The sequence below is a fragment of the Enhydra lutris genome, unplaced genomic scaffold (genome assembly GCF_002288905.1).
Source record: "Enhydra lutris kenyoni isolate GAN:26980312 unplaced genomic scaffold, ASM228890v2 scaffoldscaffold10, whole genome shotgun sequence".
NCBI classification, from domain to species: Eukaryota; Metazoa; Chordata; class Mammalia; order Carnivora; family Mustelidae; genus Enhydra; species Enhydra lutris.
The window spans coordinates 36,126,325-36,149,460 of NW_019154094.1; the positions used below are offsets into that span (position 1 = coordinate 36,126,325).

General features: G+C 45.4%; 1 pseudogene; it reads left to right on the forward strand.

Moving 5' to 3' along the window:
• The first annotated feature begins 520 nt into the window (after positions 1 to 520).
• Positions 521 to 14,825, forward strand: LOC111144304 (annotated as a pseudogene).
• Positions 14,826 to 23,136: the final 8,311 nt, after the last annotated feature.

Genomic DNA, 23,136 nt, shown 5'->3' on the forward strand with positions numbered 1-23,136 from the left:
ACATCTTCAGGCCTCAGAGAGTTCTTTGGTAAAATTAGATAGTTGGCTTTGATGATTTATAGCTTTTTTTTTTTTTTGAGGGTACTATGATCCCAGACACCACTACATCAAAACAAATTCTGCCTAAATTTCAAAGTAACTCATTTGCACCATGCCATGTTTTCCCAAATGGTAACGACCTTCAATGAGGTCTTCAAAAGCAAAGAACATCATTTATTGATTACTCACAGTGCCAAACACAGTCCTAATCACTTTATATATTATTTCATTTGGCCTTCACAATTCTGAGGGGTAATACAGTAGGCAAAACAATGATCCCCCCAACTTTTTCCACATCCTACTCCTTAGAACCTCTGAATATGTTAAGTTATATGGCAAAGAGTTGGTAAGGTTGCAGATGGAATTAAGGTTGCTAATCATCTGGCATTGAAATGGGAGTTTATCCTGGGTAATCCCACTATAATTGCAAGTGTCCTTATATGTGACAGAGTGAGATGGGAGAGTCAGAGAAGGAGAGGTAATGACAAGAGCAGAGGCCCGGGATGATGAAGGTACTGGGTTTAAAGATGAAAAGGTGTCATGCATCAAGGCACGCAGGTGTCCTCTCGAGGTGAGAAAACAGATTCTCCCTTAGAGCCCCCAGAAGGAACAGAGCCCTGCAGACACCTTGATTTGGGAGACTAATTTTGGACTTCCAACCTCCACAACTGGAAGGTAATGCATTTGTGTTGTTTAAGCCACTAAACGTGGAGTAACTGGTTGCAGCAGCCAGAGAAAACTAATGCAGATAGACACCATGAACCTACTATACCGAGGAGGACACAGTCATAGACAATTTCAGTGCCTTGCCTGAAGTTACCCAGCCACTACATGACAAAGTCACAATTTGAGCTTGAGGGTACTTGGCTTTAAAGCTGGTGCTCTAGGGGCGCCTGGGTGGCTCAGTGGGTTAAAGCCTCTGCCTTAGGCTCAGGTCATGATCTCAGGGTCTTGGGATCGAGCCCCACATCGGGCTCTCTGCTCAGTGGAGAGCCTGCTTCCCCCCCTCTCTCTCTGCCTGCCTCTCTGTCTACTTGTGATCTCTGTCTGTCAAATAAATAAATAAAATCTTAAAAAAAAAAAAAAAAAGCTGGTGCTCTAGGGGCGCTTGGGTGTCTCAGTCAAGCATCTCCCTTTGGCTCAGGTCATGAATCTGGAATGCTGGGGTCGAGTCCTGTGTTGGGTTCCCTGCTCAGAGAGTCTTCTCCTTCTGCCCCTCCCCACACTCATGCTCTCTATCTCTCTCTCTAATAAATAAATTTAATTTAATTTTTAAAAAGCCCATGCTCTTACCCACTGCACTGTATTTTTTGAGTGCCACGTATATGATACAATGTTGGACTGCAGAGGTCACAAAGAAGCACAAGAACATAGTGCCTGGCCTCGGGGAATTTATGAACCTATAGAGGCTCACACAATCCAGCAGTACTAATAATTACCTTTTACTGGAATGACTGAGCACCAGGCACCTGACATATATAATCTTTGAATTATTACCGTTATTGTGGAAAGGAAAGACGTTTACCATCTCTTCTGGGCTGACTTGTGTCCGCCCACCCCCAGCCCCTGAATTCGTAGGGTGAAGTCCCAACCCCTAGTAACTCAGAATATTACTGTATACGGAGACAGAGCCTTTAAAGAGGCGATTAAGGTAAAATGAGATTGTATGGGTGGGCTGTCACCCAAAATGACTGATGGTCTTATAAGGAGAGGGGGTTACAGTACAGACAAACTCAGAGGGGAGACCATGTCACCCACAGAAAGAAAGTGACCAACTACAAGCCTAAATAAGAGGTCTCCCAATAAGCCAACCCTGCTAGCACATTGATCTTGAACTTTCAGCCTTCAGGACTCTGAGAAAATAAAGATCCATTGTTTAAGCCACCCAGACGGTAACATTTTGTTATGGCAGCCCTAGCAAACTGATACATTGTTTGTAAATGAAGGGACTTACTCTTAGCCAAACTTTATACATTGTGACTGAGAAGATTTGTCCACTTTGTGTTTAAGGGGCTAATTCTTTTTTTTTTTTTTTTTTTTTTTTTTTAGATTTACTTATTTATTTATTTTTGTGTGAAATACAGCTAGTGAGAGAGAGCACAAGCAGAGGGGAGGGGCAGGGATCGAAGCAGGTTCCCTGCTGAACAGGGAGCCTGATGTGGGACTCAGTCCCAGGACCCTGGGATCGTGACCTGAGCCGAAGGCAGACACTTAACCAATTGAGCCACCCAGGCGCCCTCGGATGGATAGTTCTAAGTGAGGACAGAGGAATTTAGGGGCAAGCTGTCTACTCTAGTCAATCCATGTCCAGCCACTTAAGTAGGTCTTGGGACTCAACTCTCCAGAAGCCCAAAGGGACCTCTCTGAAACTTTCCTTTTCTTATCTCCATCTTCCAGGCTCCCTACTTCCATTCAGGTCATGGCTCCCATGCTTCTCCCTACAGGGTCTAGCCCTTTGTTTCATTTAATCTCTAGTGTGGCTTCTCTATCTAGTTCCACTGAGGGACGAGGCATGATTCTTGAAGGCAGTGTGAGCAGGGGATAAGAATTCTGTACAATAGTCTGGTCTTAGACTGAATTATTTAGAAACGAATCAGACTTTTCACAGCACAAAGGTTAACCTTTCGTTGGTAAATCTGTATACCTCCTATCACCTTCTCTGTCAGAATCTCTACTCTTTTGTTTGAATGTATCAGTTTGTATCTATTAGGAAAGCCTAGATTGGGTGGCAGCAACAAATAACCCCCAAATCTCATTGTTTAACACAATCAAGTCTATTTCTTGCTCATGTTATGTGTGTAATGTTTGCTGCAGGAGCCTCTGTTCCTCATAGTCACTGGGGAACCCAAATTGATGGAGGCTCCATCTATATTTCACCGATGGCCCAGGCAGGGCAAGAGTGTGGAAAATCATACTGGCACATACAAGTCTTTGTCTGGAAATGAGACATAACACTTCCTCTAACTTTGCATTGACCAAAGCATACCAAATATGTATCCCTTATGTCAAAGGGGATAGGTAGGGAAATGCAAGCCTGTCATGTGCCTAGAAAGCGAAAATGCAAATAATTGCAAACAGCCGTGATAACCACGATGGAGGATACATTTGACCGCCAATAACTGTCCACAGGTGGCTAAAACAATGAGGAGATTTGTTACTTTATGTAACAAGGAACCCAAATGTCAGGGAGTTGCTGGCAACTCCCTGGGCAACTCACTGGGCAGCCATCATCATCCAACACTCATGTTCCTTTTGTTTTCTGCTCTGCTGTTCTCAGTTTGTTGACTTAACCTTGTAAGATGACTCTCCTCATGGTCTAAAGATGACTGTCTTTGGACGCCTGGATGGCTCAGTCGATTAAGCATCTGCCCTCCACTCAGGTCATGATCCCAGGGTTCTGCGATCGAGTCCTGCATTGGGGTCCTTGCTTGGTGGGGAGCCTGCTTCTCCACCTGCCTGTTGCTGCTCCCCTTGCTTGTGCTTGCACTTTCTCTGACCGATAGATGAAAAAAATCTTTAAAAAAATAAAGATGGCTACCTTCTTTCAGTTACTGCATACAGATGACAATGCTCAGAGGTAGAAAGGGACGCATACCTGTCTTATATCCCTTTTTAAAAAACAACGAAAACCTTCCCAGAGGCTCCTGAGCAATATCTATTCCCCATTTCCTTGGCCAGAACTATATCATGCACTCTTGTATAAACTACCTGCCTGCCAGAAGGATCAGGACTGTCAGGACCGGCTTAAATGAAACAAGATTCATTCCCTAACACTACCTGGAGGGCCAGTCCTCCTGTCTCCCCAAACAAAGAACATTGGCCACTTAGAGCGAACCAAACTAGGATCTTGTTTCTGAGATTAAAGGAGTACAGAATCACAGCTGAGTAGAAAACTAACAGTGACTGCTGCCCCAGGCTCCAGGAAAGGAGACCTGGGTGTGAGGAGTTGAAAGAAAACTGTTCCAAATCTTCACATTAAACTTACAAGACAGGGGGCGCCTGGGTGGCTCAGTGGGTTGGGCCTCTGCCTTCAGCTCAGGTCATGATCTCAGGGCCATGGAATCGAGTCCCGCATTGGGCTCTCTGCTCAGTGGGGAGTCTGCTTCCTCCTCTCTCTCTCTGCCTGCCTCTCTGCCTACTTGTGATCTCTGCCTGTCAAATAAATAAATAATCTTAAAAAAAAAAAACTTACGAGACAGGTTTTCTTGTCCTGTTTCAGAGATAAGAAATGTGGCATTAGGTATACATCAGACTCCAAAGTCTAAACTGGGCCTGCCTGTTTATCCATCAAGTTCACTTACAGAGGGGAATGTCAGAGTAAGTTTTTTAAAAAGTCCTTTGGGGAAAGCAGAAGAAGTTCATCAACCATCAGCCCTGGTACAAATAGGATTTCCATGATCCAACTGGCTACTCACTGAATTCCTCACTGACGTCAACTAAAGATCCCTTTTTAACTAGGAAGAGTGCCCACTTTGTGGCAAGGAGAAAAGAGCAGGTGTGCTAATCTGCAACTATATCCAGGACTAAATTTACCTAGAAAAGGAGTGTGGCCAAGCTGTCTTTGAAGCAACTCTCCATTACTGTAGGGTCGAGGCAAAATGTCTTATGACTCTTACACTACCAAAAATTTTTTTAGCCTCATCTCCCTAAAAAATAGTGGCATCAATTTAAAATTCAGCCCTTCCCTCAGCCTTTGCTGATAGCCACACTGATAAATGTCCTAAGAGCCCAAACTTAAGAATCCAGTTGGTGGGGTGGAAATACGGGGCAGCAGGTCTTAGGAGGGCTTTCAGGGTAGAGCAGAGAAGTGTCCACTGACATGCAGTACTTTCTGCCATGTTGGACCTCATAGCCTGCTCCAGTCGCTGGCTGCCCAGCTCCTGCCTGGGCCATTCACTTCAAACCTGGGCAGATCATAAAGACGGCCTAGGGTCTGGTCCTGCCTATATATAATAAGTGGTACTACCTTTTTTGGAGACCTTCTTAAAGTGTCAAGCACTGAGTTAAAGACATTGCTGATACCTTCACACATAATTCTTACTCCAACCTTTGGAAGTAGATGGCTTTCCCATGAGTGAAGCTCAAGGAAGCTAAGCCACCAACCCAAAGTCATAAGGAGGTGGTTGACTGGGATTTTATCTCAGGTCTGATTGCAGACTTAATGGCCTTCACTGGTCTACCCTACTTTCTCTGTTCACTTGAAATACTTGAGTATTTTTTAAACCCCCATGAGAAGTCTACCAGGTGGATATGGACACGACTATCTTATATCAGCTCAGAGAAATTAAAAAAGCTTGCCTTAAGTTTCCAGCTAATAAGGAGGGGAGGCAGGATTTGAACCCAGGTCTGAATTGTCCCCACCTACAGTCCCCCATGCATGAATTGCTTCCTCCTGTACATGAGCTGCTGATCCTAGCATCCCCACTTCCTGAGTGGGCTACCACCTGGGTAGCAAGCTTCTTTATAATTGAGAATTGCCATAGTTTAAAAAAAATCATGAAAGAAAGGATTTTGTTTGCCTTTACAAGCTGGTTTTGAGAGTCATATATATGTGCGTGTGTGTGTGTGTGTGTGTGTGTGTGTGTGTATAAATTTTTTCTCTCTTTGAAGTCACTCCAGGTTTTTAAAGGAGTCTTCTGCTATTAAACATGCCCCATCCACGTTCCCCAGGTCTCTTCAGGTCAACATATTTAAAAAAAGAAAGATCTGAACTTGTCATTCAGCTCTCACTCTGTATGAATCATAACAGGACTGTACGTGGGAAAACAGCCTAGTTCTAGGAACTGGTAATAGAAGCTGGGGTTTGTCACCTTCATGGGTGCATCTCAGATCCCACATGGGTGCTTTTGGGGCCCATGTGATGGTACACCCTTGACCCAGGGGGAACGAACTGAGCAACTGGGTCGTGGCCACCTCAACTGACAGATGGCCCGGTCACACACACACCTACCTCAGTGACCAGGCTCTGGGCAGAGGCCAAAGAGTAGAGAAGATTCTTCAGAGGGATGGCCTCTCCCTCCCTTTAGAATGATATTTTTAAATCCGGGCTAATAATATAACGACAACAATAACAACAGCAGGTAACATACATTGAGCGCTTAGCTACCATTGTCCTCACTGGTATTGTTGCTACTGCTTGTCCATTAAGGAACTAATTTAACCGTGGAAGTACTCAATAACTAACATTTATGAGTATAAGCAGCGATTATTCTTGCAATAATGTGTGTGTGTGTGTCACTTAAGAGATCAGGCTGCAGGGACAAAGACCTGAGTTTGACACCTACTGTCCCCTCTCCCTGGTCCTGTGAGTCTGGGAAGTTACTTCGACTTGCCTCAGTTATCCTCATCTGTGAAATGGAGGCAATAAAAGTAACTGTTCCCATAGAGCTGTTGGGAGGATTGGATAGGATCATGTAGGGGAAGCGTGCAATAGTTTAGTTGCTAGTTCAAAATGGGGTCTCAGTGACCAGAGGTGATAATGAGCTATTAGTGCCATTTCTAAGCCTTCCATGAGAGCTGGACTTCCAGGGCCAAGTGTTCTCGGCCTGTACCCTATGAGCACCTGCAAGGACCCAACACTGATGATACAGGAGGAAAAATAAACACTGAAAAAAATCTCTGGAAATAAACTGATGTCTTGCCCACAAACCAGAAACTGGTGCTCAGGTGTCTGGTTTGGTGGGTGTTAGCTTGGCAGGGCTGGTTTGTGTGGTGTTGGGGGGAGGATAGTGGAGGATGTAAGGAAGTGGAGAGAAATCTATTTTTTAGCTTTCATTTCTGTCCGGAATTTCGTACCAAATATATTTCCTCACCAACAAGATCAAAGGGATGGCCCACCTGACATCACTCACGGCCTCTAGCTGGACAGCAGGGAGGAGAGGGAAATAAATCTGAGTATTTGCGACCACAGTCATTTGCGTCTGAGAAGAGAGGATGACATAAATCTTCACTGTGAGCTAGGCCTTGAAATAGGGTGAGAAGTTGCTGCAAAATGAATATTCAGTCAGGAATGTTGGTGGCCTGCTTTTCTTAAGAGTGGAGTTAGTCTATGGATCTGATTATCTTTTAGGACTATCCCAGTAACCCAACTCTGAGTTTTGGGGTTCCTTCCATCTTTCCATCCAGTTTCTTTTCAACTGACATCTACTGAGGGCTAACCCTGTAGCAGGCACCGGGCTACCTAGCAGGGGATACGGGGTAATGGAATCCATGTCGCATCTATCCTAGCAGTGTCCCGTCTAGTGGGAGAGATGGACACCGAGCCAAATCCTACACCAATGTTAACTGTAATTGCATGAGTTGTAAAGAGGCAAAAGGCCAGAACTGATAAGGGTGAGACGAAGTGGGAGAGCCCCGCACCTAGCCTGGGAGTTCAGGGACAGCCTTTCTGAGGAAGTGATGCTTGAACTGAGACCTGAAGGGTGAGCAGCAATTAGCCAGGCAAGGAGTGGGTGGTGGGGATGTGGGTGGGGAAGCTTCAGATTTTCGAGAAACAAGGAAATGGCCAGTGCGGCTGGAGCCCAGAACACAAAGGGAAGAGTGACGTGATATGGAGCTGGTAAGGGAAAAGAGCCAGGGCTGGCCTACTTTCCTCTTACTTTGTATGGCTCCTGTTTCGTTTTGCTATGTCCAGTTCCTAGAGGGGAGAAGGCAGGCCCGCCCTTCCTGTTGTGGGGCCACAGGTCTGTAGGCCAGCAGAGTCCTCTCCTGGGTCAGGCTGAGGCCTCCTCCTCGTGCATCATGGTGCCCAGTGGCTGTCCAGCCCCTCGGTTCCCTTCCCACTATGGTGGGCTGGTGTGGCTTTCTCCTATTTGTTCAACGGCCCCCAGGCACTGACACCAATGCCTTCCTTGCATTGGTTTAAGGTGGTTTAAGGAGCCTTGCTACTAGGCTGATCTGGTTTCCTCTTGTGAACAGTATTGCTGCCTGTGATCTTGTGTCCCATATAGAAACCAAGTCTCCACTTCCTACCCCAGCTCCAGTACCTGGTTCCTTTCCTCTGTATCATCCTTACAAGACCTTCCCTGTCAGTGCATACAACTCGGGTGATCTGTGCCTGCTTAACATCAAGCACTCCTGGGGAGAAAGGGGAAAAACCTAGAGAGTCCTACTCTTGAGCAGCTCACGGACCCCACTAGGCACTATGCTAAGCACCTTACCTATGATCTCATCTCATGCCCAGAACAACCCGTGTGATAGAGACTATCACTAGTGCCCATTTTATAGATGAGGAAACTGATCCAAAGGGAAATAATACAAATAGCCCAAAGTCACACTTATCAGTGGAGGGGCTGGGATTTGAACGTGCATAAACCCAAGGCCCAGATTCTTAACCAATACCCTCTATCATCTCTACTCATCTCTCTCCCTCTCTCTGAATTTCTAGAAGTGTCCTCATGCTGTTATTCTTCAATAGCTGGGGCCTTGTCTTGTGGGTAGAATCCTGTCATGCACCCCCATGTTTTCCTGTGGCTACAGCTCACCTTCCTGTTCTCGCATGCCCTATTGTGTCTCATAGGGCCTCTCTGTCCGTGTCATGTGTTGGCCCAGTTTCCTGCTGTCACTATGTGTTTCCCCAGTACTGTGTGCTCTTTGGAGCTGGAGTTTCACCAACTGCCTGAGGTTAAGCCTCAAAAGGGCAGGATTGTTCTTTTCTGAAGCTAATGCCATTTCTTCTGTTGCTACCCCTTGGATTCCCAGTTGGGTGGTAGAATACAGATGGGCATTGCAGTGACCACCCCCCAAAATGTCTGAGAGACCTGAAGTTCTCCTAAGAGCTGCAAATTTAAGGAAGTGCTCCTCAAAGGGGATAGTACCATCCTCGGGGAATGTTTCCTTGTGAGGGCACTTTTGGTTTTTGTAGGTATTGCAGGGGTATGGAGGTGGAGATGGGGAAGGTCTCATGTCCTACTGGTTTGGGGCGCCACTTCGAGGCAGGCCTGTTAGGCAAGAGTTGTCCTGTGTCCCCTGAGGATCTGAAATGTCGCACTGAGGTACACCTGGGGAACTCAGTCTGTTAAGCATTGGTCTTTGACTCAGGTCATGAGCCCAGGGTCCTGGGATTGAGATGAGCCCTGAGCCCTGGGTCGGGCTTCCCGCTCAGTGGGGAGTTTGCTTCTCCCTCTCCCTGTGCCCCTCCACCCCACGTGTGCGCTCTCTCTCTCTCTCTCAAATGAATAATAAACTCTTAAAAGAAAGAAAGAAAGAAAGAAATATCCCACCATACATTTACAACAGGTGAGAACTTTTTTTCATTACCTTACCATAGATCCTCACCCTTTTTCTCCCATATAAACATAAGTACTGGTATCGTTTTAATAGCCACCAAGCTTCCCAGAATACTACTGCATAAATGAACGCAAGCCTCTACGATTTTACTAAGAGTTGTCCGCCATTTTGGAAAATGATGTCATTAATGGCAGTACCATGCTTGGGATCTGAATCATTAGTGCCACACAATCGCATCAGGCTTTACTTATGGCTGAATCATGTGCGGAAATTTTATGTATGCTTCTTTAGCCCTTATTTGGAAATAGCACATACAAAGCAAAATGGTCAACAACTTTCTGTTGTGCATTAGTCTCACTCTTACCAAATTTTGATGTATTCATTAAAAGTAGGGGCAAACACCTGACTTCTCCTGTATTCTTGAATCATCTGAGCACTTTCATATTGAAATGCATATTGTACTGTAAATCCTATCTTTTGTTTCTTCCTCACATGACATTTAGAGCCATGTACTGATGTTTAGAAATGTTTTGTAGGTATTGTACTCTCTATGAAATTCAGTTCAGTATAGTAAAGACAATGTAAAGCCAACAAAAATGTTTTAAGTAAAAGAGGTTGTGATAGAACTAAAAACTCCAGTTTTAAGGAAATGAGAATGACTTTTTTTTTTCCTGCCAGAATTTATATACCAGATAAATGAGAGTCTCATCCAAGCTTTTTTGGCGACCAAAGACTTATTTTATTGGCTATTTTTTCTCCAAAGGCTTTCGGTATTCTCTTGGAACAATTTTCAGAGGCAGGCATGATTTTATTTGTCCCGCCCCTCTGAGAGAATTTTCTATGGTTTTGCTTGTTGAAAAGATTTTGTTTTTTGAAAAGAGCCAACAGTTTTCAGAACAAATTGTTGAGACCAAGGTCAGTGATCAAGCTGACTGGTGATATTCTTGGGCGCAGACTGTGAGGTTTGGGGGCAGGAATTGTGTTTCATCCATCTCTGAACTTCCACAGCACTTGGTACGTGGTATACAGCGGATGCTCAGTAGGGGGTTGAAACAGATTTTGTCAAATATGTGATGTAAGCTTGGGGTAAGAGAATTGAATCAATGCTTCTGTATTGTACTGAATTTTAAATGATATAGAAGTGTGTAATATAACAAAGTGAAACCTCCTCTGGGTGTCAGTGAAAATATTCTAAAGATGGTATGGCATGAGCACAGTCCAGTAAGAGTGAACACTGGCTGTGACCAGTGGGTAAGCCCACTTTGGTGCATTCCAGTTGAATATTAGCCCTGCTCCTTCCTCTTCCTGCCCTTGGAAATCCCACTTCCCAGAGGTAACTATTAGGACTAATGGCGGGTTTTGAAAGTTCTCATCTCCTTGCAGCAAACGCTACTAACAATTTAGTGAACCTCCCTCCAGACTTAAAATATATCCGTGGAAGGGATATGTGTGTGTGATGGGGCTATGTTCATGGAAAGTGAGAGATATTTTCACATATGCTTTTAATTTGAAGAAATTGGATTTTATCAATGCTGTTATAAAATGTGCTCTTTTCTTTTTTTTTTAATTTAATAAAAAGATTTTATTTATTTATTTATTTGTCAGAGAGAGAGAGAGAGACAGAGAGCACAAGCGGGCAGAGAGCAGGCAGAGGGAGAAGCAGGCTACCCACCGAGCAGGGAGCCCGATGCGGGGCTCAATTCCAGGACCCTGGGATCATGACCCGAGCCGAAGGCAGTGGCCGAACCGACTGAGCCACCCAGGCGCCCCAAATGTGCTCTTTTCCATTTCTGTATCACAGCTCATTTCAAACCATGTCACGGTCAAGTGTTCGAATAGCTTTGTTCTGTAGGAAATTCAGAGCAAGAATGCCAAAGGGGTTTTGAAGATAGGAAGACAAGAGGGCAACTTCAATGGAAAACTTGCTTTCATATATTTGAGTTCTTATGGATGCATTTTTTCTTCTCTTTTGGAACTGGAACTTCGGAGTTGGTTTTTTTTTTTTTTTTTTTTTTTTTTTTTTTTTTAGGAGTTGGTTTGATTTGAGTTCAAATTCCAGTGGTGAAGAAGAGCTTATGGTGTAGTGTGGGAGACCAACACCAAACTAGGAAACAAGTAAGGAAACAGCATCCGTGTATTTTACAATTGGGGTACATGTTCTGAAGGATAGAAATAGTGTGATGGCTTAGGGACTGGAAGGAGAAGGCCACTTTAGATAAAGTCATCAGGGAAGGCCTCTCTGTGCTGATAAACCCTGAGTCAAGACCAGAGATCACGCAAAGGCCATGAAGTAGGAATGGGCTGGGGGTACTTGAGGAGCCCCATGAGGAACAACAGATCGGTGACCACAGAGGAGAGTTCTAGAAGGTGAAATCAGACAGGCAAGCAGGGACCACACCTTATAAGGTCTTGTAGGCCTACAAGAATTCCAGGAGTTTGAGTTTCATTCTGAAGGGAGTGACTTGGGACACTGGGTAGGCTCAGGTCATAATTCCAGGGTCCTAGGATTGAGTCCCACATCCAAGCTCCTTCCTCAACAGGGAGCCTTCTTCTCCTTCTGCCTGCCGCTCCCCCTTGCTTGTGCTTTCTCTCTCTGTCTGACAAATAAATCAATAAAATCTTAAAAAAGAAAAGAAATTCTAGGAATTTCCTTTAAATAAATAAATAACAAATGGAGTGACTTGTTCTAATCTGATTTTAGAAAAGGACAAAGGTCAAAGCACAGAGACCAGTTAAAAGCCATTGCAACCACCCAGGCAAAAGAGGGTGACAGCTTGGATGAGGGAGGTGCTGTGGAGATGGAGAGAAGTAAATGGACTTGAGATGTCTTTCACCAAGATTTGCTGACAGAGTGATGTGGCGTGCGTGCGTGCGTGCGTGCATGTGTGTGTGTGTGCGTGTGTGTGTGTGTGTGTGTGCATGCATGCCTGTGAGAAAGGGATCACGAAAGGGCCAACGCCTAGGGTTTGGGCCTGAATAACTGTGTGGGTGATGGTGCTATTTATAGAAATAGGGAAGCAGGCAAAGAACAAGTTTGGGAGGCAGAAGGGTCAAGGAAATGAGAATTTCTTTTCAGTCGAATTCATTTTGAAATGTCTCTTTGAGGCTTGAGTGTGGTATCAAGTTGACAGATAAATACAGAGAGGTTCTGGGATGGGTCTGTCTGGAGGTGTACATTTCAGAATTATCCACATGCGGATATATTTAAAGCCAAGGGAGTTGACATTCAAAGGTAGCTCTCTGTATTTTCCAGTTTGTAAACATCTTTATGGCCAAGTTTCTAAGTGATAAGAAAAAGAATGTAAAGAGAGGGGGCAGGGAGGGGAGAAAGAGAAAGCATGCACAATTCCAATGGTGTCTATAAACTATGTCTTGCCGCAAAGTAAGTGTATGGTCACACACGTGTGTGCGCGCACACACATACACACACACACCACAGCTGCAAACTGCAACCTGCATACACAAGTCATGTGGAAGATACACTCACTCTCAGTCCCGACCCCAAACAGACCCTGCCTCCTCCTCAGCTCCTGCTAAGTCCTGGACAGGCAACTTTCACCACATTTCCATCACTTATCCGTGCCTGAAAGGCAAAGACATGGGGGCTCCTCTGCCTTGGATGGATCCGACTCCAGAAACTCCTGGTCTCCCGGCTGGTCGGAGAGCGGGACTGGGATCAGCGTCTGGGCAAGGCTCATAGGCTGCCACGGAAGAGGATTCAAGAGTCTCCACTGCTTCAGGCAGCCAAGGAAAATGACCTGTGCTTCCTGAAGAAACTTCTACTGGAATGAACCTGCAACTTGATACAGGAGGAGCCCTGGGGGAGATGGCACTGCACACAGCAGTCCTCTGGGACAGTCTCAGGGCAGCCACAGTGCTGACCGAGGCTGCCCGGGAGCTGGTCAAGGAGCCCACCATGGGTAAGGCGTCTGTAGGTCGGACTGCTGGGCACACAGCCATCGTGAACCAGAATGTGCCCTCGGCATGAGCCCTGGTTGCCCACAGGGCAGCGTCTCTGCAAGAGCTACAGACACTGCTTTCCACCACAGCCCCTGCAAGCTTATCTACTTTGGGGAGCACCCTTTGTCCTCGGCGGCCCGTGTGGGCAGCAAGGAGATTGTGAGGCTGCTCATGGAACACAGAGCCAGCATGTGGGCCCAGGACTCCCTGGAAAACACCATCTTGCTCATCCTCATCCTCACCCCGACCAAACCTTTGCCTGCCAGATGTACACCCTGCTGCTGTGCTCCGATGGTGCAGCGACCACCCGCAGTCCTGGACCGCATGCATGCCCAATCACCAGGGTCTCACCCCCTGCAAGCAGGCTGGAGTAGAGGGCAACACTGCAAGGTTCTGGCACCTGATGCAGAAAACAAAGCACATCTGGTGGAATTATGGGCCACTGACCTCCACTCTCTGTGACCTCACAGAGGTCGACTCCTGGGGAGAGAGCTCCTGTCTCCCCCAGAAGCAGGAGGCTCACCAGATCCCGGAAGAGACCCCAGTGAAACAGCTAGTGAGCTTCAAGTGGAAGAAATATGGGCAGTGGCACCTCTATGTTCCGAGTGCCTTGTACCCACTTTGTATGATCTGCTATGTCTACCGCCCCCTCAAGTTCCATATTGGTAATGGCACAGGTTCCTGAGGTAACACCAATTTCCAACAGAAATCACCCAGGAGGCCTATGTGACTTGCCAGGATAAAATCTCTCTGGTGAGGGATTTGGTGACTGTCCTTGGAACTGTGGTCATCCTGCTGCTAGAGATCCTGGGCATCTTCAGTGTTGGTGTCTCTTGCTATTTGGGACAGTCCTCTGGGGGCTGTTCCACGTCATTATCATCACCTATGCCTGCATGGTGCTGGTGAAAATGAGGATGGGGCTGTCTAACATGAAGGGAGAGATGGTGCCCATGTCTGTTGCCCTGGTGCTAGGCTGGTGCAGTGTTACTTGCTTTGCTGGAGAATTCCAGACGCTCTGTCCGTTCACCATCATGATCCAGAAAGATGATTTTTGGTTTTATTTTGCTTTTTCTTTTCTCTTATCTCTTAAAGTAATCTCTACACCCAAGATGGGGCTTGGACTCATAACTCAGAGATCAAGAGTTGCATGTTTTACAAACTGAACCAGCCAGGCACTCCTTAAAGATGATATTTGGAGACCTTAAGCCTTTCTGCCAGCTGGTGGCCTTGTTATTCTGGGATTTGCCTCAGCATTTATGTCCTTTTCCAGACACAGGACCCAGCCAAGCTGGGACAATTCCAACGCTGCTCCTTTCAGCTTTTCCTCACCATCATTAATGGGCCTGCCAACTATGAAGTGAACTTGCCCTTCACGTTTGGCATCATCTACTTTGTCTTTGCCATCATCACTGCACTGCTTATGCTCCACCTGTTTATTGCCATGAAGGATGACACACACGGGCAGGTGGCCCATGAATGGGCAAGCTCTGGAAGACCCAGGTATGGCCACCATGGTGATGTTGGAGAGAAAGATTCTGCGCTTCCTGTGGTCTTGCTCTGGGATTTGTGGCTGCCAATATGGGCTGCAGGACTACTGATTCCTATAAAACAAGAACCACCGTGATCAGAATCCTTTGTGGGTGCTTCTCTATGTGGAAGGTTTCAAGAGCTCAGATAAGGAGCATGAACGAGAGCAACTTTCTGAGAAATAGTCCTGTTTCTGAGATTGAAAGTGGGATCCCAGCCAGAGCCTCCATGGGCCTCACAACTCATGCCTGTCCCGGATCACATCTCACAGCAAGAGCAATTACCAGGGCTGGGAGATCCTTTGTCACAACAACCTGGGACAGGTGAATCTCAGACTGGATCTTGGCAAGGGGGATGGAGAGGAAAAGATCATTGATAATGAGGACCCCTGTTACTGTGGACCTGACAAACAGGGAGCCCTGGGTGGGAGGAGCATTAAATTTCATGCCTATTAATCATGGGAGGCAGTAGACAGAATAATTCTTTTTTTTTTTTAAGATTTTATTTTTTTGAGAAAGAGATCATGCACACAAGTGGGGCGAGGAGCAAGAGAGGGAGAAGCAGACTCCCCACTGAAAAGGGAGCCCAATGCAAGGCTCGATCCCAGGATCCTGGGCTCATGACCTGAGCTGAAGGAAGATGCTTAACTGAGCCACCCAGGGGTCTCCAGAATAATTCTTAAAGGCCATGTGTCACTGTTCACATCAGCATTTCTGGAGATGTGTGATGGACATCTGTGGTTCCACATATCTTCTGAGTTCCTGAAAGTCCACATCTTGGGAAAAGAAAGTATCTTTGCAAGCAAAGTTGGACTTGGCCATCAAAGGTGTGAAGTAGGGATGCTAGCCTAATGTCTACCCCATCTTTCTTTCTGCCTCATGCAGGCACTAGAAAGTAGGAGGCCTTCCTGGTTCAACAGAGCTTAATGTGGGCAGAGCCAGACATGGCACTGAGGTTGTAGCCCTTCCCTTTTTTCTATACTCCTAGAGGATTTTCTCCCCACCTAGCAACCAAATGCCACCTAGAAAACTGCAAGAAGAAAGAAAGATTCTTTGGGATGCCTGGGTGGCTCATTCAGTTAAGTGTTTGTCTTCAGCTCAGGTCATGATCCCAGGCTCCTGGAATCAAGTCCTGCATTGGGCTCCTTGCTCAGCGGGTATCTGCTTCTCACTTTCTCTCTCTGTTCACATGCTCGCTCGCCCTCTCTCTTGAGTAAATAAATAAAATCTTAAAAAAGAAAGGTTCTTTGCCCTTTCATTCATTCATTCTTTCTTTATAAGATTTTATTTATTTACTCAAGAAAGAGAGATAGTCAAAGAGAGCACAGTCTGGGGGAGAAGGAAAAGCAGGCTCCCTACTGAGCCTGGAGCCAATGCAGGGCTCGATTCCAGGACCCTGAGATCATGACCTGAGCTGAAGGCAGATGCTTAACTGACTGAGCTACCCAGGAGTCCCACCCTTGTTTTATTTTATTTTTTAATTTTATTGTGGGTAGATACACATAATATAAAATTTACCATTTTGGACATTTCTAGGTATACAACTCAGTGGCATTAAGTACATTCACATGGTACTATTCATGTACAAGTCTTTTCCACCTTTCCAAACTGAAACTCTCGTACCCATTAAACATTAACTCTTCACTATTCCTTCCCCACAACCCCTGATAACTTTTTATGAATTTGACTACTCTAGGTACCGCCTGTAAATGGAATCATATAATATTAATCCTCTTGTATCTGGTTTATTTCATTTAATATGTTTTCAAGATTTATCCATATGGTAGGAGGTATCAGAATTTTATTCCTATTAAAGGCCAAATAATGTCTCTTTCTTTCTTTCTTTCTTTGAGAGAGAGAGAGAGAGAGAGGGAGAGCGTGTGCATACACATACCCATACCCACACATGACAGGGGGAGGGGCAGAGGGAGAGGGAGAAAGAGAATCTCAAGGAGACTCCTCTCTCAGTTCAGAGTCCTATGTGTGGCTCCATCTCACGACCCTGAGATCATGACCTGAGTCGAAATTGAGTTGGATGCTCAACCGACTGAACCACCCAGTGCCCCCAAATCATATTTCATTGTATGAATGTATCATATTTTATTTATCCATTCATCCATTGATTGACACTTGGGTTGTTTCTACTTTTTGGCTATTGTGATATCACTGTTAACCTTGGTGTACAATGATCTCTCCGAGTCCCTGCCTTCAATTCCTTCATGTATATCCCTCCATGTTGAATCTGGATCTTATGGCAATTCTTGTTTAATTTTTTTGAGGAACTGCCACACTGTTTTCCACAGTGGCTGTGCTATTTTACATTTCCTCGAACAGGGCACAAGGGTTCCAGTTTCTTCACTTCCTTACCAACACTTGTTATTATTCTGCTTTGGTGTTTTTCTTTTCTTCTTTTTCTCTTTCTCTCCTTCTTTCTATAGCCATCCTAATCAGTATGAATGGGTACCTCATTGTGGTTTTGATTTATATTTCCCCAAAGACTAATGACAATGAACATCTTTTCATATGCTTATTGGCCATTTGTTTATCTGTTTTGGGGGAAATATCTATACAAGTCCTCTGTCGAAACAAACAAGTTCTGGGCTTTTGCTAGCAGTGCCTTGAGATGGTCCAAGTTATGAGACATAGGACATGCACACCACCTGCTGGCCATTTCTTAGAATTTCCTAGCACACGCTTTAGGGCAAAAAAAAGTTTTTAGTTCCAGGAATTACCAAAGAAACCGGGGTCAATGTCGCCGCAGATCACTGATGCCGAGGGTGTGTTCTGATAGTGGGAAGAACTTGGACTTGGAGCAGAGAAAGCCGGATTTGAATCTTGCCTTTGATTAAGCAAAGGGCAGGTCTCTTTGCCTCTAAATCCTAGAGCAGTGTGTCCAGTAAAAGAACAAGTCACTCCACACCCAGGTCTTCATGATGATGAAAGTGTTCTAGATCTGTGCTATGCAATGGGGTAACCACTAGCCACATATGGCTGTTGAGCACTTGAAATGTGGGTATTGTAAATAAAGAACCGACTTTTAAAACTTAATTACAATATGGGGCACCTGGGTGGCTCAGTGAGTGGTTAGGTGTCCCGCTCTTGATTTTGGCCCAAGTCATGATCTCAGGGTTGTGAGATCAAGCTCTACATCAGGCTCCATGCTGCGTAGGGGAGTTTGCTTGAGTTTCTTTAATTACTTTAAATGTAAGTTTCAATAACTGTCCGTGGCTACTGACTACCATATTGGACAAAGCAATTCTAAAGACTCAGTTTCTTCATCTGTACAATGGGGATGGGAATAGCTCCCGGGGCGGGGGGCGGTTTATGCAAGCAAAATGAGATAATCCGTGACAACATCTAACACAGTGCATGCTTGTAACAGGCAGCTATAATGTGTGTTTGGATAAACACCCAGTGGAATCAGTAGAACATTCCACCAGCACCTCTCCACCCCTCACTAAATTTTTCATTAATCTCCTGCTGTGAATTCAAAAGGAAAAACAGGGAATATTCATTAGTACCACAGGTCTGTCTCTCTTAAAAAACATTCTGTATGAAATGAATCAGTAAATGTGGTGTTTTGTATTTTTCCCCCCTTTCTCCGAGACGGGAGACTGTATCAGCTTATGGTAAGAAAGCCATCCCAGTCAATGAATAATCAGAGGCAAAGCCAAGCAGATGATAAATCTTGGCCTCCATCCTGTGAAGCCACCCACTAAGCAACGTTGAATAAATCTGTTAAGCTTAGCATATTTTTCAGGGTAATTGGTTGCAGTTTTCACAGACTCTTTGATTTTTAACCTTATCTTGGGCCTATTCCAAGCTAATGAAACAGAGAATGAAGTAAGTTCTGATTTTGGCTTAAGTTTCAGGGAGGGGACCAAAGCATTAGCCTTGACAAGGCTGGGAGCAAAAAAGATGTTTGTTCATGCTTCTCTCCCCTGAGTGCAGGAAACATCTAGGCTTCTGGTTTTTTGTTTGTTTTTTTTCCCCCCCAAGATGATTCTCTTCTCCTTGGAGAAGGCTACAGGTGACTTAGAGAGAACATCACAAAATACTATGTAATTAAGCTGATTATAGCTCTGTGGATGCAAGATGCTAGCAATTATTTAAATCATGGGGTTTGGAGGCCGTGAGGACAAACAACAGGTATTCTCTAGAAACGGTTGACTGTGTAGGCACAGGGTCAGGAAATCTAGGTTCAAGTTCCAGCTCCTCCATTTGCCCACTGTGTGACCTTGAGCAGGTACTCAAGATCTCTGAGTCCCTGTCTTCTTGCCAGTAAAACAGATAGAGTACTACCCCCGTCAGCCGATGGCTGTGAGGGGAAATAAGATTGTGCCTGTGAAATACCAGCACAGTACCTGGGGTGTCATGAGGACTCAGAACTCCTCCCTTCTTCAGTGGGACATAGCGGGGCTTTTTAGAGAAGAAAATCCATGACGTGGCTTTTTTGTGTTCCCGGCTGTTAGGGGTTGTGTCATACGCCCCTACTCCCAAATGTGTGTGTTGAAGTCGTAATCCCCAGTACCTCAGCACGTGACTACATCTGGAGATGGAGTTGTTCAAGAGGTAATTAAGGGAAAATAAGATCACGAGGGTGGGCCCGAATCCAGTATGACTGCTGTCTTCTTTTTTTTAAGATTTTATTTATTTATTATATATTTACTTATTTAAATGAGAGAGAAAGAGAGAAAGCATGAGCAGGAGGATCGGCAGGCAGAGGGAGAAGCAGGCTCCCCACTGAGCAGGGAGCCCGATACGGGGCTCCTTCCCAGGACCCTGAGATCATGACCCGAGCCGAAGGCAGACACTTAACTGACTGAGCCACCCAGGTGCCCTTGGTGTCCTTCTAAAATGAGGAACTTTGGACACACATAAACAGACATAGAGGAAAGACCATGTGAAGACAGAAGACAGAAGAAGACAGCAATTTGCAAACTCAGGAGGTAGGCCTCAGAAGAAACTAACCCTCCTGATACTTTGATTTCAGACTCCTAGCCTGCAGAACTGTGAGAAAATACACTTCTGTGGTTCCGTACTCTGTGATACTTTGCAGGAGCCTCAGCAAACCCATATTCCCACTCTGCCTGGGCCTCAGTTATTGATTTTTTTTTTTTTAAGATTTTACTTATTTAGGTGGGGTGGGCAGAGAGAGCGGGGTAGGGAAAGAATCCCCACATGGTCCCCTGACCCTGAGAATGACCTGAGCTGAAATCAAGAGTTGGACACATAACCAACTGAGCCACCGAGGCGCCCCCTCAGTTATTGATTTTTTTGTGTGTGTGCCTATTGTGTTCCAGGCTCTGAGGACACAAAGATGAATGACACAAAGTCCCTACACTCATGGAGCATATATCCTAGTGTAGTGTAGTGCACAAATAAGATAATTCCCATCAGGAATTCCCATCAGGCCCCAGAGTAGCACGGAGCTCGCAGGGCTGAGAGAAGAGAACGGAGACATGCACTGAAGTGGGTTCATGACATAGAAAGGATATAGCATAAAGTGGGGAAACAAGCAGAGTGGATCCAGGTCAGCACCTACGAGTTTTTGTGTGACTAATTTATGGAAAGCCAGCCCTAGAACTCAGTCCTTCTGACTTCCTGGCCACTGTTGTCATCATAACCCCATCACGATTCTTACTGAGTGGATCCACAAGCGTGGTGGGCTCTGTGAGGCACCACTCAGAGCTTCCTTCAGGAAAGAAGGGTTCTTCCCCCAGGAGTTGGGAATGAGGCTGGAAGATAGGCTTCTGTCATCACTCCACATCGGGGACTGCATTAACTGAGGAAAACAGCCTTGCCTTGTCATGCTTCCTTCCTAGGTCATGCTTCCTTCTGGAGTGGCTGCAACTCGGGACAATTCAGAAGGACCAGTGCATCTTCAAGAGCTGCCCGTGACCTTTGTTGAGACCACCTTGCAGGTCAGTGCTCCTGTTCACTCCTACATCTGTCCCTCCCTTTCACAAAGGTTGTCTCCACAAGCACTATCTAACAAACACCCTGCTGCTGATCTCTGTCTCAAAATCTGCCCCCTGAGAGTGCCTCCTGTGACAGTGGCCCTACCGAAAATCAAGCATGGATGAACTAGCCTGTGTAGAAGGTCTTCAAGGCTGCCAAAGTGGAGGATGGATGTGCATCGGGCAGCGGAGCCTCGATGAGAGGTGGAAAATGACTTTGGGAGGGGACCGTGACTCTACTTGGGGTGCTCGTCATACTTGCACAGTCCCTTCTGAGGGGTCCCTCAGGCTTGGGCTACCGCCCTGCATCTGTGGCTCCAGGTGACTGGACCAGCGACAGGGGCCTGACTCAAAGGCAGCCTCCATAGGTCGGCCAGCAGTGGACAACACAGTCTTCTGCAAGCGCTCTAATAGATGGCATCTGTCTCCCTCTCCAGACTCTTCCTGCAATGGGACCTTCTCCACCTTCCCTTTCCAGTCACGCCGGCTTCCTGCAGCTTCTCCTTCCCTAAGACATTTCCCGTGCTATTTCCTCTCCCTGAAGCAGGCTACATTCCTACACCAGCACCCCCCGCCCCCATGCCTCTACCCTGCTTTTCCAGCAGATGACTACGCATCCCTTTTATCTCCTAAAAGTCCCTTCATTTAGGAACCAATCCCTTAACACTCTCTAACTTGATACTCTGGGTAGCTTCCTTCATGATGCTAGTCCTGTAAATCAGGTTTAACAAATGCTCTTACACCTAGACCCCGGGATGGGTGTCTGTGCGCTGCACTAGGCTATTAGTAACGTGTGCGTGCACTCTAGTTCTGTTTTGCTCACCTCTGTGAGCATGGTGCCAGGGAGCCCCCAGGAGTATTTGCTGAATAACTAAAAGGCTCTTCTTATTGAATGGTGGCTGAATTAGCTAGCTCAGTTCCCGCTTCTTTAGAAGTTTATATTAGAAAAATACACAGAGAGTCAAGAGTTGGTGAGGATTAGAAGGGAGCAGCGATTCTCAAAGTATGGTCCAGGGACCCCTGGACCTTTCAGAAAGTTCACAAAATCAAAAACTGTTTTCCTCCTAATTCTGAGGTAATTATTTTGCCTTTTATCACTCGCATTCTCTCATGAGTATTCAGAATATGAAAAGTTCATTTTTATAGTTTCAGATTCCACATTGTCAACTTATCTTTAAGAAAATACCCCTTGGGGGCACCTGGGTGGCTCAGTGGGTTAAAGCCTTGGCCTTCAGCTCAGGTCATGATCCCAGGGTCCTGGGATCGAGCCCCGTGTCGGGCTCTCTGCTCAGCGGGAAGCCTGCTTCCTCCTCTCTCTCTGCCTGCCTCTCTGCCTACTTGTGATCTCTGTCTGTCAAATAAATAAATAAATAATCTTAAAAAAAAAAAAAAAGAAAAGAAAGGAAGTACCCCTTGTTGGGGTGCCTGAGTGCCTCAGTCGGTTAAGCATTTGACTCTTGGTTTTGGCTCAGGTCCTGATCTCATGGGCTGTGAGATAGAGTCCATGTCAGGCTCTGAGCTCAGAGGAAGGCTTCTCAGATATTTGGATATTCTCTCTCCCTCTGCCCCTTCTCTCTCTCTCCTTCTCTCTAATAAATAAATAATTTTGGGAGAGGGTGCACCTGGGTGGCTCAGTTGGCTAAACATGTGTCTTCAGCTCAGGTCATGATCTCAGAGTCCTGGGGTTGAGGCACACATCAGGCTCCCTGCTCAAGGGGGAACCTGCTTCTCTCTACCTCTGCCGTTCACCCCCTGCTTGTGCTCACTCTCCCTCATGCTCTCTGTCCCTTTCTCTAAATAAATAGATAAAATCTTTAAAAATAAATTTAAAAATACTTTTTTAAAAAAAAAAGGAAGTAACCCTTGGTAAGTTTGGGTGTGATATCAAAAGAGAATATTCATAACTCCCTGAAAAGTTTATTAAAATATCCCTTTCTTTTCCAATGATACATAGCTCTGTGAGGTGTGTTTTCTTTACACACTTGAACCAAAACAACATATGACAATATATTAATATAGAAGCATGTTTGAGAATTCAGCTATCTCCTAGTAAGCCGGACATTGCCCAAGAACTGAAAAAATGTAAAGCAGGCCACGTTTCTCACAAAAGATATTGTTTTGGAAAATATAGTTACTTTTCATAAAAATGTTATTTCTATTAACATATGATGGGTTTGTTATTAGTTTTACTAAGTAGCAATTTTTCAAATTTCCCAATTTTAATTTCTAGCACGATAAATATCAATATAAATAATTGACATAAGTAAAAGTTATTTGGGGTCATTAATAAACTTTGAAAAGTACAAAAGGGTCTTGAAACCCCAAAATTTGAGACTTAACTGGGATCAGGTATTTCTCAGAATTCTTTTGGATGCAAGAGAGATACTCAACTTGAATACCCATAAGCCAAAACTTGTCTCTCT